At 54.8% G+C, this 12,109-nt stretch overlaps 1 long non-coding RNA gene across 2 annotated transcripts in view; it reads right to left on the bottom strand.

The window, feature by feature from the left end:
- Positions 1–7,397: 7,397 nt before the first annotated feature.
- Positions 7,398–12,109, bottom strand: part of LOC112403102 (uncharacterized) — a 23,189-nt gene continuing 18,477 nt past the window's right edge. For both annotated transcript variants that reach the window (XR_003003842.1, XR_003003841.1), the window contains 2 exons: positions 8,042–8,352; positions 7,398–7,768 (listed from right to left, as the gene is read on the bottom strand). This is a non-coding gene — a long non-coding RNA (uncharacterized LOC112403102). The remainder of the gene's footprint in view (positions 7,769–8,041; positions 8,353–12,109) is intronic.

Raw genomic sequence — 12,109 nt, 5'->3', positions numbered from 1 at the left:
CACCTGCTGAGTGCCGAGCCCATCCTCTGAAACCTGGCCACTGGCCCGGGGAAGTGGGGAGCAGGGCTGTGCCCATTTTACAGATGGGGAAACTGAGCTTCCCAGAGGGCCATCAAGTCACCCAAGATCCCAGAACCCAGAACCTCCTGCTCCAGGTTCTTTCCTCTGCCTGACCCTTCTTTTTTTTTTTAATTAAATTTAATTTTGGCTGCATTGGTGTGTGGGCTTTCTCTAATTGTGGCGAGCGGGGGCTACTCTTTGTTGTGGTGTGTGGGCTTCTCATTGCCGTGGCTTCTCTTGTTGCGGAGCATGGGCCCTAGAGCGCATGGGCTTCAGTAGCTGTGGCTAGTGGGCTCTAGAGCGCAGGCTCAGTAGCTGTGGCGCACGGGCTTAGTTGCTCCGCGGCATGTGGGATCTTCCCGGACCAGGGATCGAACCCCTGTCCCCTGCATTGGCAGGTGGATTCTTAACCACTGCGCCACGAGGGAAGTCCCCTGACCCTTCTTAAGTCAGGGAGGGAGAGGTACAAGAAGGGTCCCCCCAGAGCAGGAGGGGGTCTGATGACCCCACAGTCATCAGGAATGGCAGGCCCCACCCTCTTTAAAGGGCCGGGGTCTTTTTGTAACCACAGGAGCAGCTCAACCTAATTTTCAGATGAGAAAACTGAGGCCCATCTTGTTCTGGGTAGTGAGTGCCGCTTCTCCCCTTGTCCATCTCCCAGGCCCTGAATGACCCCCCATCTCTCAGACATCCCCCCTCCTGGTTCCCTCCCCCTCACTCTGGCTCGCTGTGCCTCAAACACACCAGTTGTTCCCTCACCTAAGGGCCCTGGCGTCCAGGGGTCCAGCTGCCTGGGACCCACTTTCTCCTCTTCACTTGGCCGCTCCTCCTTTTCTAGGTTTCAGCCCAAAACTCTCCTCTTCAGAGCGCCCTGCATTCGACCTTACTCTAAAGTCCCTTCCATTTGTCACCCTTATCACGTCTGAATCATCAATTGGTTTCTTCCCTTGCTTGTTAATTCTCTGTCTTCCCACTGGAAGGTCAGCCCCTGAGGGCCGTCCTGTCTGTCTCATTCTGCTCTATCCCCAGACCCAGCCCCGTGCCTGACAAATCCCTATCTGCTGAATGAGTGTTTTTCAATGAATTTGGACCTGGCTAAATGCCTGATGCACAGTAGGTTTTCAGCCAAGTTTTCAGCCAAACTGAAAGCAAGTATAGTTTTCAGCTATAGTGACAATGATGGACCAAGGAGGGACAAGTTAGAAGAACAGGAAAAACTCACACAGTGGGGTTCTGGTCTTGCTTGCTGTGTGACCTTGGGCAAGTGCCTTGCCCTCTCTGAGTCTGGGCCTCCATTGTCCCAGCTGGAATAAGGGATGATCACAGACTGTCTCCAGGGTTCCTGGGAAGCCTAGCAAACTCTGTGAAAACCGGAACCAGCCTGCCTTCAGCAGGTGCCCACACGCTCCCCACCCCTGTGCCTTGCGGTTCCCCAGCTGGCCAGGGTGAGCGGGGAGGCAGCCTGCCAGAGTGTGTGTGCAGAAGGATGGAAAACTCTCACCTGCTGCTCTCTCCTTAGGCCAGGGCAGGGATCCACCTGCCCAAGGTCACAGAGTGCAGGCGGGGAGCCGAGGGGCTGGGGATCGGGCGTCCTGGGGTCTCTGAGAACAAACCATCCATTGTAGCCTTGTGGTTGTTGGGGGGCTTGAAGGGCCTGAATGAGGGTGAGGAGGCAGGGGCAGGTGTGGGAGCAGGTGTCCACTGTCATCTCTCGGCATCACTCCAGGCGGGCGGGGAGTGTCCTCGTGCCCGCCCCAGAACCGGCCTGGCTGATCGGACATCTGTCCTCTGATGCTTTTGTCAGGAGCCATTACAGACGTGAGCCAGGCCCAGGGTGAGGTGGGTAGAGGGGGATGGGAGGATGGGGAGGTAGAATGTGGGAGGGGCCTGAGGGGTGCTGGGGGAGAGGGACCCGGCATAGAATCCCAGCCCTGCTCCTTCAGGCTGGGGACACTGGGCAAGTCATGTCACTTCTCTGAGCCTCTGTTTCCTCATCTGTAAAGCGGGGCTAAAACTCCCCTCTGTGTGCAGCATCTGTGCCAGTGAATCTTCCAGGCACACGTGAGGGGCCGGAGATGGGAGGCTCTGAGAAGTGCTTTGGGGCCTCAGGCTGCCCACAGCTCAGCCCCCTAAAAGAGTTTATCATTCTTTCACTCAAGAAAAGTTTACTGGGCACCTACTGTGTGCCAGAACTATGCTGGGTGCTGGGGACACAGGAGTGAGTGGGAAAGATGAGGTCCCTGTCCTGGGGGGAGAAGGCAGAAAAGCCGTAGGCAAAAGAACGAGCAAGAAAATTTCCAGGGAATTCCCTGGCCGTCCAGTAGTTAGGACTCCATGCTTCCAGTGCAGGGGCTATGGGTTCGATTCCTGGTCGGGGAACTGAGATCATGCAAGCCGCACAGCGTGGCCAAAAAGAAAAAAAACCCAAACAAAAAACTCCAGACAGTGATACAGGCAATGAAGAATTAAATGCAGGCTGTGTTAGAGGGTGATGGGGTGGGAGCTGCTTTAGACAGGGGTCGGGGAGTTCCCTCTGAGGCGGTGAAAGGGAGGGGCGACCTGGAGGAGGGGCAGCACGGGAAGAGCTGGCGGGCCCCAGGCAGCCGGTACCACTGCAAGGGCAAAGGCCTTGGGGTGGGACTGAGAGCTCGTTTTGCGTTTGCAGAGGAACTGCCAGGAGGCCCCTCAGTGAGGGGATCCGTCCTGAGGGGACTCTCCTGCCCTGTTCCCAGGGGCTGAGGCCAAGGGGCAGGGCAAGGGCCAGGCTGGAGGAAATGGGGCCCAGACCCCGGCTGGCAGGCTCTCCTGGGACTCCTAATATCCCGAGTGCTGGTGACAAGACCCAGTCCCAGGTGGCAGGGGGTAGGGGCCCGGGCCTCCATAAACAGCCATGGCTCGTAAAGCTGATCAAAGCAGCGGGCCTGTCCTAGCCCTGGCCACTTCCTGCACAGCCCAGCTTGTGGGAAGCAGCCTCTCAGACTTGCTTTGGGGTCTCTGTGTGGCTAAGGGCAGTCTCTGAGTTTGTCCAGGCCTCAGTTTCCCCACTTACCTCACAAGGAGGGGCTGAGTGGAATCTCTTGTCAGCCTGTCTCATTCTACATCACTGACAAGAGCTCAGCTTCTGGGACCGCAGATCTGGGAGTCTGAGTCCCAATCCTGCCATTGCGTGACCTCAGGCAGTGACGCCCCCCCAACTCTGTCCTCAGCTTTCAGCTGGGGTTCATGATAATATCTGCTTCAACATCCTAGAGCATGGAGTTTACTGATGTAATTTGTACTGATAGTTTCTTGCTTATCTAATGGTAAGGGTAACGATCCTCAGGCACCCTAGTGGAGGAGCCGTGTCCCAGGCAGCAGGTTTGACGAGGTTTGTGGAGCAGAGGGTGAGGGTCTGCGCCCCTCAACTGCTCCTTATGGGCAGGTCTGGGCAAGGGGTGGCCCCAGAGGTGAGGATTTCCAGCGTGTCTGGGCCACAGCCCAAGGCCCTGGGCAGCACTTCCCAGGCCTCGTGGCCTCCTGGGGCCTGGCCTGGCTTTGGAATCCCGGGGTTCTCACCAGTTCTCTCTGAGGCTCTGTTTCCTCAGCTGCCAAAGAGGGATGAAAATCCACCTGAGGAAGATTTGAGGTTGAAAACAGACCCAGGATTCTACCATGTCTCCCCACCTCCTTTGCTGCCCTTCTGGTTCAGCCCCATCTCAGCCCACAGGCCCAGCGTGGCCTCCCCTCACCCTCTCCACCCCTCCCTGTCGTTCTCATCCAGCCTCACCACGTAAAACTACTACAGCCCGTGTTCAGACTGCCTTTCCCTGCCCTTATCAGCTTCTAACACACTATATAAAACACCAATTTATGTTGTCTGTCTGCCCTGTGAGCATGGCAGCTCCATGAAGGCAGGTTTTTTTAGTTTTTTTTTTTTTTCTGTTTTGTTCCCAGCTATATCCCCAGTTCCTAAAAAAACGGTTAATAAGTGTTGGTGGAATGCAGGAATGCATCCTTGTCCAGCTCTGGGAGGCAGGCGCTATTGTATTTTGATTTTATGAAGGAGGAAAGTGAAGTTGAGCAAGGCAGGAAGTTGGTGAGTTGCCCCAGATCTCAGACAGCTGGAGTCAGGGCGATAATAATAATACAGCTAAGACGTATTGGGCTCCTACTATGTATCAGGCACTGGGATGCTGGAATAGAAGTGGACAAAAAGAGCCAGACACACGGTAAGTGCTTTACGTGGGATAACTCTTGGAATCCTCAGTGGGACTCTGTAGTAGGGACTATTAAACCCATTTTACAGATGAGGAAACTGAGGCTCAGGGGGATTAGGTAACAGATGTCTAACAATAATAGCTACCATAGCTCCAGTTTACTGAGCTATGCTCTGGGCACGCTTCATATCTGGTATCTCTCATCTTTACCACACCTTCTACTGTACTTTACAACAAAGAAGCCAGCTTCTGAGAAGTGCTATAATTTGGCACTGGTTGTAAGATGGTATGAGAGAGCTTGAGCCCATTTCCCAGGTTCTGCCCCAGGACATACCTGGCACTGGAAGGTGGAGAGACCCAAATACAGAAGCCCGCTGCACATCTGGTGCCTCAGAGCCAGAGGACCTCTCTGGTGCCTTAGTTTCCCTAAGTCTCTTCAGGGTCTAGGGCTCAAGCTGCCCCCCAGCATGGAACTGGCAGGGGTCTTCATTCCTGTTCATAGTTGGGACTCCTGCTTTGTCTAGGGAGGGTCTGAAGAAGTGGTGGCAACTCTACTGTGTGACCTAGGGTAAGTTGCTGTGCCTCTCTGAACTGCCAGCCTCAACTGACTCCATGGGGTCATGGTTTGCTGAGAAGGAGGCTCTGGGAACTACCCAACCAAGGCCTGGCAGCCGGGAGCACCTACTTCCTGCCTGGGAGGACTAGGAGGCGCAACAAAGCCGCCTTCACCCCTGCCGCCTATTAGAGCCCTGCAAGTACCCAAGAAGCGGGGTCCAGCCCTATCCCCCAGCCATTCTCCACTATTCTGGCTGCCTTTTCTCACTGGGAAAGAGCAGTAAATAATCAGGAGGCCTCATTCTCCAGGCTTCCCAAAGCCAGCATCTGCACCTCTCCTGAATCTGTCTCATTCCACCTTCCCCTGTGGCCTGAAACCGCCCCTTCCCCGTTGACCCCCCTTCCTGGCATTCAATCCCTGTGATTCAGCCCGTGCCATGGCTCTGCCTCTTCTACACATTGGGAAAGTGAGGTGCAGAGAGGTACCTGGTGTGGTCCTGAGTCCAGGGAAGCTCCTCGTCTTTCCCAGAGGGCCATAGGGATCTTTCCAAAGGCCTCCCCTGTCACACCCTTGCCTGGGGTGATAATGGCTCCGTGGGTGGAGCACACTCTGTGTGTACTGTCCCCTACTTTACAGAAGAGGGAGCTGGGCTTCAGAAGGGCACAGACACCTGCCTGAGGTCATACAGCCGGGAGGTGGCAGAGTTCTGTGACTACAGAGCGGGAGACTGAGGCCCCAAGAGGGGAAGGACCTTGTCCAAGGTCACGCAGGCCCTGTTAGGGTCTAGATCCCCAGTGAGGCTGGACCAGAGCTGGAAGCACTGGATCCCAGGCAAAGCTTTCCCACGGCCTTGGGGTGTGGGTGGGGGGACTGCCTGGCATTTCCTGTTTGGGCAGGACCTGAGTGGGGTGATGCGGGGAGACTTCCCGTGGCTCCTCCCCGTTCTCAGGAAATAATCCGGACCCAGGGGCCAGGCCCCCGCCTTCCCCAGGATGCAGTGAGGGGCAGAGGCTGGGAGCTGGTGTCCTGGGTTCCAGGCCTGCTCTCCCTTATTGCCTGTGTATCCTTGTTCCTGTCCCTCCACCCCATCCCAAAGTCTCTGCATCCTTGAGGCGGGGGGTCCTCATTCTTAGCATCCAATGAACAGACTCAGCAAAAGTCCCAGGCCCTCGGGAGTCCCAAGGCCGTGACCCTGCAGAATCACTTCCCCCTCTGAGCCTCAGTTTCCTCCTCTGTCAAATGGAGTCATTGTGGGGGTGGAATCAGAAGCGCCAGCTCAGCACATTGGAACTCCATGTCCCGGAGGGAGGGAGTCATCCAGGTCTCGACACTGACCTGGCATGGGGGTTCCCAGATGGAGAATTGAAGTCGTAGAGGTCAGGGGACCCACGTGAGGACACAACCAGCTGAGACCTCTCCACTGCCATTTCCTGGGAGGCAGCTATGCAGTACCAAGAAGGCACACCATAGTGTTGGATACTCCAAGTTCAAACTTCAGGCCTGCCATTGTCTGGCTGTGTAGCTTCAGGCAGGTCACTCTACCTCTCTGAGGCTTAGTTTTTTTCTTCTGCAGCATGGGAGAAAACTAACCTGATGGCAGGACTTAATGAGCTAATTAAGCATGTAAACCACGCATGGCAGAGCCTTGCACCCAGTAGGCCTTCAATTCATGGTAAGTCTTCTTCCCTGGGAGGAGGCTGGGCGAGGTCATCTTGGCTGCATTCAGTTGAGGAAGGGTCAAGAGTCCCAGCTGGGGTTGCTGGAAGAGTGAGGAGCGGTCGCTGCCCCATAGCTCTAGGTAAGCAGGACCTGGCTCCTCTGCATCTCGGCCCCCCTTGGTGCTGCCTCTGCTCTCCGGACCTGACCTGGCAGGCCTTGCCTGCCTCACTGCCCCCACGCTTGCTCACTAGTGCTCTTCTCCAACCACACCGGCCCCTTTTCGGCTCCTCCATCCTCCAACTCATTGCAGCCTCACAGTTTTTGCACCTTCAGATCTCTCTCCCTGGATCTCCTTTCCCCAGTGTTTTTCCTTCTTTAACAGAAATTTTATTTTTACATTCTATCATTAGAATCTAAAACAGGACCTTGAATCTTTTAGGCATTTAATAAATATTTGGCCCATGAATAAATGAATAGATTTTGATTTTTGATCTAATATGAGTCTTTGTTTTTTAATAGACCCATTCAACCCATTTACATTTATTGTTTACAGGGATATATTTGATCTGTGTCATCCTGTATTTTGTTTTCTGTTGACTGAATGATTGAATGAATGAATAAATGAATGAACGAAGCAGAGTAGATTCTAGGTTGCTGGGGTGGGCTAGAATCGGGGTTCTCCAAACTGCCCTGGGCCATCCAGGGTAGGAAGAACATGGAACTGACCCTGGGTTCCTCACTCTTGCAATTATTTATTCCACTGCCCTTAGCCCCCAGACAAGGGCTTATCGTCTGTCTCTCCCAGGTGTCCCCCATCCCTTCCCTCCTACCCCCACCTCCCCTCAGGAAGTGCCAGGTTTATGATCCTGGGTTCTGAAGCCAGATCTGCATGCTCATCCCAGATCCCCCATTAACAGGAGGCATGGTCTTGACTTACCTCCCGAGTCTTCATTCCCACACTTGTAAAATAGGGGTCACGGTATTAGCTTCCGACAGTGATGATCGTTGGGGGGATTAAATGAAAGAACTTGGGTCAAAGGGCTTAGCACTGTGCCTGGCTTGGAGTAAGAGCTCAGTAAGCATTAGATTTTATTATTTTGTTGTTGTACCTCAGTTTCCTTCAATTGTAAATGAGGCTGCTTGTCATTTCCTTCTAAGTACCTCAGGATCCTGCCTCAAAGTCTGGAGTTGGAGAGCTGTTCAGTCTACATTCTCTTCTCCGTTTCCCCAAGCCCGCAGACACGATCATCTTCCAGGACTCGAGGGGGTCCACAGAGGCCTGACCCACCACCAGGAACTGGGGAGAGGAAACAATACAAGCTGTAGTGTGAAGTTCATTCCTTCCCCCTGGCCACACCAGCATTACCCCATCGCGCAGATGAGGAATCTGAGACTCACTGGCTCATTTAATCCACAGACGCACCCTGAGCACCTACTGTGTGCAGGCTGTGCTGGGCCCTCTCCCACAGGGCTCACAGCTTAGCGGGGAAGACTGGGAGAAAACACCTCACCCTGTAGGATCTAGATCAAGTGCCTTGCCCAGCGCATAAAGGGCTCCCAGAGAACCTACCAGCATCCCCGCTTGTGGGGGTGGGCGGGCGACTGTTCCCTTTCCACAAAAGGAGAAAGCCAGGCCAGAGGGGGGCATCCCGTGCAAAGCCTCCAGCTTCCTAGGGGTGTGGCAGCCTTCCTGCCTTTGCATGGCTGGTGCCTCTGCCGGGAAGGGAAGATTCTTCGCGGTCGCCACGGATCCGGCTCTGTGTTCAGGGCGTCACTTCCTCAGAGACCCTTCCGGGATGGGAGGGCAGGGTCAGTGCCCCAGGGTTTCCTCTTGTATAACGTGTGTCCCACTCACTCCCGCGGCTGTCCTCGCTGAGCCTCCTGAGGAGATGCAAACTTTGCGTTGCCCAGTGAGCCACTGCAGGGTCACACCTCCACCAGGAGACACTCCCACCCCCCCAGAGGTCCAGCCACTTGCTACAGGTGCCCATGGCACCCAGAGCCTCAGCCCCCTGCACTTTCTCCAGCTGCAGTTCTGCACTTTGTTTGCAGGATGACTGCGTTGGTGACTAGCATCCTCTATATATTTTAAATTTTTTTTTCTTTTTTTTTGGCCACACCGCGCAGCACGTGGGATTTTAGTTCCTCAACCAGGGATCGAAACCGCGCCCCCTGCCTTGGAAGTGCGGAGTCTTAACGACTGGGCCGCCAGGGAAGTCCCAGCATCCTCTTTAGAACATGAGCTCCTCAAGGACAGAGTTCTCTGCCTGTTCCATTCACCATTGTGTCTCCCAGTGCCTAGTACAGAGGCTGGCACATAGTAGGTGCTCAATAACTATCTGTGGAAAGAAGGCAGAAAGGGAGGAAAGAAGAAAGGGAGGGAGGGGTTGCAATTCATTTATCCAGTTTTGCATTTGTTTGTTCAGCAAGCACTTATTGAGTGCCAGCTGTACGCTGGTTCTAGGGAGAGAGTGGTGACAGCACAGACAGGTGTCCTGCCCTCAAGGCACTCCCTGACTTTCTGGTCACTGTCAGCAATTGTGATATCAGCTGGTGAAGACTCTGAGGAAAGGTGGAGCCAGGAGAGGGGCTGCTGGGAGGAGGGGTCAACCGAACTGGCAGAGGCAGGGGTAGGCTTGGGGCTCCCCCCACCCCGCCCCTGCTGGCAGATGCTGGGGCTGTCGTAACTGCGGGCAGCTCGGGTTGCCAAACGCCACCACAGCTGCGTCACTGAGAGCCTGGAGGGCCCAGAGGCTGAGGGGGGCCGGGAGGGGCCCCCTCACCCAGGCTGGTTTCAGCCCCGAGTCAGACAGAGCTGGGTCAAAGGTCAGCCCTGTGTCCACTGTTAGTCACTCTACGTAACGTGGCTGTGTGGCTATGTGCTGTTGCGGATTGCTTGCAAAAGAAAGTCCAGAAATGATGCACGAGCAGCCACGTTCCCACCTCCAAGAGAGAAATGAAACATGCAGAGACCGTGGGAGACCCCACCCTCCCTCCAAAGGTGGCTTCATCCTGAATTTGACATCTGTGACCCTTTGTGTGACTTCACAATGTTACCTTCCTGGGCCTACCTCTGTGTGTCCCTGGGCAAGTCACTTAACCTCTCTGGGCCTTGGTTTCCTCACATGTAAGATGGGAATGCTAACAGTCCCTCCCTCGGAGGACTGGTGAGAATAAACAAGCCATCTGCGTAAAGTGCTCAGATGAGGGCCTGGCACACAGTAAGCGCCACATAAGTGCTGGCTATCATCATTATTGTCATTGAACACCCAGAAGAGGGGACAGAGAGCCGTCACTTGTGTCAAGGTCACTTCGGGTGGTGCCAGGGTTCACATCAGCGGCTGGCTCTGGAGTGGTGTTGCTTAGGTGCCCAGGCACTAATTCTGGTTCATTCTGTCCCACTTCCTGTTGGGTTTGCCTTTCCCACCAGCTTTAAAAAACCAGAGCCTGTGCCTGGCTTGTTCTCTGCTGTCACCCTGCAGAGGGTGACAGCCCAGGGTCTGGAGACTGAAGGATGGGTTTGTGGAGCGAATGAAGGGGGCTGTCTCCTCATCTGTATGATGGGCCTTGCAGGCCCAAGGAACGAGACAGTGCCTGAGTAGTGTCGGTGCTTTATAAACGCTTCTTTATTTCCTCCTCTCCCAGCTGTACTCCCCTCCCCCTCCCCTCAGGGATAGGCCTGGACCCCACTCACTTCACGACAGGCATTCTGCTGACAGATTGCTCCCCACTGACTCATTCATTCATTGGTACCTTCACACTTCCAACAAATTGTTTGAGCACCTACTGTGCTCCAGTCGCTGCTCTAGGCTCTGGGGATCCCGAAACGAATAAAACATGTAAAAATCTCTGTCTTCCTGGAGCTGACATTTCGTCAGGAGAGACAGCCATCAGACAACAGTGTGATTCAAGCTAAGATTCACAGGGGCCCGGGCAGCAGGGATCAGGGGAGGCCCTGCCTACCTCAGTCTGGGGGTTTGGGGAAGGCTGTGAGCTCAGACCAGAAGGCTGAGGAGAAAGTTAGCCAGATGAAGGGTGAGGAGGGCGTTCCAGGGGCAGGGACCGACCTGTGCAAAAGCCTGTGGGTGAGTGGGCATGGCACTTTGGGGACCTACCTGTGGCTTGGCCTGGATGGAGGGGAGGGAAAGGGAGGGTGATGGGAGTTGAGCTGGAAGAGACCTGACTCGATTTAGGTTTTGCAAGGTTTGCTCCAGCTGCAGCATGGAGCTGGGACCGGAGGGGTGAGGCTGGAGGTGGGGAGACTGGAAGGGAGCCTGGAGTCCTGTCCACCCATCAGAGGAGAACAGGAGGGCAGGCTTCATGCAGACCAAGGAACCCTGGATGTGCTGGGCGGGGCCTGGGTTTCCCTGGAAACAGGCCCAGGATGTGGCAGCTGAGGCTTCCTCCCTTCTTCCAGGGAACTGGATCAGGTGTCAGCATCACCTCCGTCCACCACAGAAGACAGTTGAGCAGTGGCCCGCCGCCCTTGCACCGCTCACCCCTGTGACTAGCCAGGCCCTTCTGAGAATGGACCTCCCCCCGGTTCCATGTGGCATGACCTCACACGAGGGTGTTCATGGCACATTTAACACCAGCCCAAGATGGAAACAACCCAATGGTGCATCACCCAAGGCCTCGTCAAGACCGCCAGATCCATCCAGATGGCGAACTACTTTGGAGCCTCGGGAGAGGCTGGATGGTGAAGAATTTCGGAGCACAGACCTGGGACCCCGACTGCCTGGGCCTGAATCCCAGCTCTGCCAGTCACTGCTGTGTGTCACTGGGCAGGTTCCTGGCCGTGCTGTGCCTCAGTTTCCCCATCTACAAAATGGGGATGACGAGAGTGATAGAACTTCCCAATAGGAGCACTTCACTCTTATGATTCATTCATTAATCCATGTAAAGCACCTGGAACTGTGCCCAGCACATAATAAGTCCTCTAGAAACCTTTGCTGCCATTATTTTTTTCCTTTAATTTTTCTTTCTGTATTTTTGGCTGTGTTGGGTCTTCGTTGCTGCATGCAGGCTTTCTCTAGTTGCGGCGAGCGGGGGCTACTCTTCGTTGCGATGCGCGGGCTTCTCATTGCGGTGGCTTCTCTTGTTGCGGAGCACGGGCTCCAGGCGCACGGGTTTCAGTAGTTGTGGCTCGCGGGCTCTAGAGCGCAGGCTCAGTAGTTGTGGCGCACAGGCTTAGCTGCTCCGCGGCATGTGGGATCTTCCCGGCCCAGGGCTCGAACCCGTGTCCCCTGCACTGGCAGCCGGATTCTTAACCACTGCGCCACCAGGGGAGCCCAGCTGCCGTTATTAATCAGCAATCATATTAACATTATGATGTTAGCAGCAGTAGTGGTAGAAATATTGGATTAATCCAAGGGAGAAGTGGCAGGACAGAACGTAAAGTGGGCTGCCGGTTGCAGAAAAAGGCAAGAAGAATAACTAGATAGATGTGTGTGTAGACGCTCACACCACCTCAGAAGGAGCTCCTAGACACTGAAAATATTCGACTTGTCTGGTTGGGGAGGGGGGACCTGAGGGGAGGAGGGGAGGGCCACTGGCTTTTCACTCTATGCATTTTACACCCCCTGTGCTCTTTGAGCTGTGTGTGTGTTTCCTCTGTGCACTTTTTTATATTCAAAAC

The sequence above is a fragment of the Neophocaena asiaeorientalis genome, unplaced genomic scaffold (genome assembly GCF_003031525.2).
Source record: "Neophocaena asiaeorientalis asiaeorientalis breed wild unplaced genomic scaffold, Neophocaena_asiaeorientalis_V1.1 scaffold606, whole genome shotgun sequence".
NCBI classification, from domain to species: Eukaryota; Metazoa; Chordata; class Mammalia; order Artiodactyla; family Phocoenidae; genus Neophocaena; species Neophocaena asiaeorientalis.
The sequence above is the reverse complement of the archived record's forward strand: the minus strand, read 5'-3'. Positions and strand labels throughout refer to the sequence as shown.